Source organism: Ipomoea nil, unplaced genomic scaffold (assembly GCF_001879475.1).
Source record: "Ipomoea nil cultivar Tokyo-kokei standard unplaced genomic scaffold, Asagao_1.1 scaffold0519, whole genome shotgun sequence".
Taxonomy (NCBI): Eukaryota; Viridiplantae; Streptophyta; class Magnoliopsida; order Solanales; family Convolvulaceae; genus Ipomoea; species Ipomoea nil.
Genome location: NW_017616947.1, coordinates 3,159,066 through 3,163,996, shown reverse-complemented (window position 1 = coordinate 3,163,996; position 4,931 = coordinate 3,159,066).

Here is a 4,931-nt window from a genome sequence, read left to right as displayed (position 1 = left end):
CAATACCTGTTAAGTATCATACATAGGTAGGGTATATATACAAAAATCATTTCGAAACGGAATACATATATATAAGTGTAAAACCGAGAGTAAACACCAACTCAAGACTCAACACTCATCAATAAACACCACGGGAACACATCTCAAGACCACAACGGATAACGACACCACAAGGATAAAGACACGACAAACGGCAACACATGCCCTTGTGAATACACACGTCACAAGATAAGAATACACAACCATGGCTACACAAGCCCTTGTGACATCACCCGCCACGAGTTGATATGCCGTCCTTATGCCTTGTTCCAACCTTATGGCTACCCCCAACCTTATATCTAGTTCCAACCATTACCTCCAGGACCCCTGTACATACAGTCCAACCTTATTCCCCCGGAAACCGTCGTTCCCCCTCCAACAGACCTCCAACACAAACCACCGATTCATAGTACACGAGGTATTGATCATGCACATGGCACACATGCCAGGATAACACATGTTATCCCCCAAAAACTTGAACCTTACACAAAGGCCACAACTCCATAATCACGCCACGGCCACCACGAGGACCGCTGCAATACCTTAGTGACTAGTGTCCCATACCACTAATCGTGTAATCCAGGTAAAGCCACACACGCACCACAACTCAACAAGAGTCAAACAACGGATCACAACGAAGGTATGAAACACACTCAATCAAGGAACGGGTCACAGCCCAACAACAACAATGATGAATAACGCAAGTTATCATCAACCAAACGGAAGGTACAAACAACACACACGCTAGCATTTAGACAACAAACTAGCATGCTTATCAACGGAGAAACTCAAGATAGTTCCGAGGAACACACAAGACACCTCACGGTCCAACGAAACACAATGTTGAACACTTAGCACGAATCAAGACACCAAAGTCCTACATGGATACCTACCATATAGTTCTAGACATACGAAACATCAAGAAGACACTCAAATAGTTCCACAAAAGAACATCGGGAAGTCAAAGGACCAAATACCGAGTCAAACCGATCACGGGGAACAAATCCCATCACAACACCAACCTTGTACCCGCGGGTAGACCCACGGGTAATGCCCCACCCGTGGTTCCGCCCGCGGGAACATCATCCCACAAGGCCGTGTACCTGCGGGTAGGCCGGCAGGTGGTGCCCCGCCCGCCGTTCCGCCCGCGGGTACACTCTTGTACCACAACAAATCCCTTCGGGGATTTTCTTCTCCAAACACATATTCAAGTCCAAAACATGCCAAATCTCACCCAACACAACAAAATGACTTGAACCATGGAAAATGCCAAGAAATGGCACAAAGGAACCCTAAACACAAGCTCTAGATATGCCATATCACAAAACAAATGCATAAACCCTCACATTTCATAGCAAAGCACAAGTAGAATCCAAGGAATCACATATAGGTAAGCAAACTAGGTTTTAGTAGAGTATGGGTTACCTCTTGTAGACCAAAATACTTCACTTTACACCTCACAAGCTTCTTACAAGGCTTACTTTCCAAACCCACTTCAAGATCAAACCAAAAGATCATAAAGATCCTACCTTTAAGAAAAAGACAACTAAGATGGAACCAAAAACACAAGATAGACTTAGATCTTACCCTCTTAGATGCCCAAATAGGTGAAAGGTCGAATCTTGGAAGCAAATCTTGGAATCTTGACAAGGGTCTCAACTTAGCGTGGAGAATAAGCTACACCTCTTTTCTAGAGAGAAGGTGGAGCTAATTTCTAAGAATTGTAAGGAACGAAATGAAGAAGTCTTCTAGGTTAGGTTACAATACTAACTCTTGGTGAAAAGTCAAGAATACCCTTACTAAGCTTTAGAAAGTGTAAGGAACAAGGAAACTACCCTCAAAGCTCAAGGTACAACACAACTTAAAGGTTGACTAGTCAAATACTAGTCGTTAAGTATTAAAAATCAGGATTTTAGGAATTAATTCCTCAAATGAAATAGGATTAAATACTCAATTAATCCATGGATTGAATTTGGATTTTCGGGGTGTCACAGAGGATCTTATCATCTTCACTCGAGGATTCCGAAGGGTGAATCACTCTGTAAGGCAGCAGGTAGTCCAGCAAAGTGCCTATCATGTTTAAGACTTTCTGCCAAAGACGAGGAGGTGTAGACCGGAATACAAACCACATTCGTGGGTTCACGGGGGCTTGAGGGTTTCACATTCTCAATCACAGCAGGTACATCAGAGGGATTAACAGAAGAGTCGACCTCTTGTGGGACATCAACAACAACAGCAGGTGACAGAGCAATAGTATCAGTATCAAAAACGACAATACTTAGATTGTTGGGCTCATCAGACGGTTTGTCCTCCTCTACAGATGCTTTAAGAGACTTATTATGCAAGGGATCAGACTTCTCAACAGATAAGCAAGGAGGATCAATAGATACAGATAATTTCTCAGAGACTAAAGCAGGCACAGTCTCAGAATCAACATGAACAATAGATGGGGTAGCATTAGACACCAGATTCTCAGGTTTATCAGGGGAAATTTCTATAGGAGAGTCAGAGGAATTTGACCTGTTTCGCAGAATCTCAATGCGAGTTCTAGCTTCATTCTTCGCAGCCTGAAGATACAGGGGTTGAGCAATTTCTCGACGACGGGAGATTTCTTCAGACTCAAGGGCTCTTTGAGCGAAGTAATGAAGGAACGCCCCAGCACGATTTCCATCCGAGGGCTCTAGAATAGACGCCGGATTAATATCATCACCTGCTTCGAAAGCCAGTAGCAAAAGTTCACCGGTATCTTCGTCGGACCAGTCGGTATAAAACTCATGATAATCGGACAGTACAGTGACAATGATTTCATCGCGGAGAAGGAGATCAAGCTTCAATTTTTTCTTCATAACCAATAGAAGCAAGGTTTTGACATGTTTGGTGGCTGTTTCTTGTGAATGCACCTTTCTTCCAAGCTTGATGATCATATTACGAACTGCATCGGCCATTGATGAGAGTTTCGAGAAGACGAAGAAGTAAACCCTAGATAGGCGATCAAGGAGAATACAGTCTGTGTGTAAAGAGAGAGTCTCTTGTTCGTTCTCTAATGCCTTACTCGATACGCGATTATAAACCCAAGGGAGAAGAACCCCAATAAATGCAGCTAGTCAGAATACATGCAGAGGTGATGTGATTGACGCAACGGTATACCTCCTTTTTAGGCAAGAAACGGAAGCTAGGCAAATTTCAAATTTGAAAAAGCCTAATTACTTTTATGGTAAATGGTTAAGATATTTTCTTAACAAAAATGAATGGAGTTTTAAAAGGAAGTCAAAACTGAAATTTGACCCGAATACGTAAACCTTGCACTCTCCTTCTGAGAGACGATCTGCCCTATTAGTCAATTCTGCAGATTCCCAGAGCAGATCTGAGAACCTCAAACCTGTTTGCGTCTAGGAGCTTAGTCAGGATATCAGCCAACTGTTTCTCTGTTTGAATATATTCCAACTCAATCTCCTTTGATTCTACCAGGTCTCTGATGTAGTGATGCCTTATATCAATATGCTTTGTTCTGGAGTGTTGAACTGGATTCTTTGAGATATTAATAGCACTGACATTATCACAATAAAGTGTCATAATTCCTTGAGTAAGGCCATAGTCTAATAACATCTGTTTCATCCATACTAACTGAGTACATCATCCACCAGCAGCTATGTATTTTGCCTCTGTAGTACTTAAGGAAATTGAGTTCTGTTTCTTACTAAGTCATGACACCAAGTTCTTACCAACAAAGAAGCAACCACCAGATGTGCTCTTACGGTCATCAATGTTCCCTGCCCAGTCAGAATCACAGTATGCAACCAGAGTCAGTTCACTGTCCTTGGAGTACCATAGACCATACTGAATCGTTCCTTTTATATATTTCAGAATTCGTTTAGCAGCTATGAGGTGTGATTCCTTTGGATCAGATTGATACCTTGCACATATTCCAACACTGAACATTATGTCTGGTCGACTAGCCGTCAAGTACAACAGACTTCCTATCAGGCTTCGGTAGACTGTGTTATCCACTGATACACCAGTGTCGTCTTTGGAAACTTTTATGGAGGTGGAGATCGGTGTCCTGGATGGTTTGCATGATTCCAAATCAAACTTCTTGACTAAATTCTTAGCATATTTCTCTTATGAGATAAAGTACCCTTCAGAACTTTGCTTAACTTGCAGTCCTAGGAAGTATGTCAATTGACCAACCATTGACATCTCAAATTCTTCCTTCATAACTTTTACTAACTCATCTGTGTATTTCTGTAGAGTTGATCCAAACACAATGTCATCCACATAGATCTGAGCAATGGTGACATGACTCCCAGTAGTTTTTACGAATAAAGTTTTGTCAACACTCCCTCGTTTATAACCATGCTGTAGCAGATACTGAGTATGTCATTCATACCATGCCCGTGGGGCTTGTTTAAGACCATAGAGAGCCTTTCTAAGCTTGTAGACATGTGATGGATATTCTGGATCTTCAAATCCCTTAGGTTGTGCCACATAGATATCTTCATGCAGGTACCCACTCAGAAACGCTGTCTTGACATCCATCTGAAACAATGTAAATCCCAGAATGCATGCAACAGCGAGCAGAATTCTGATTGACTCTAGTCTAGCCACAGGAGCAAATGTCTCATCATAGTCAATCCCTTCTATCTGAGTGTACCCTTGAGCCACTAACCCAGCTTTGTTCCTGGCAATATTCCCAGCTTCATCAGTTTTATTTTTGAAGATCCACTTTGTTCCAATTATGTTGACACCATCAGGTCTTGAAACTAGATCCCAAACATGATTTCGATCAAACTGATGTAGCTCCTCCTGCATTGCCTTGATCCACAGATCATCCTGTAAAGCTTCTTTAACATTCATGGGTTCTTTCTTTGAGGTATAGCAAGCAGACCCAGATA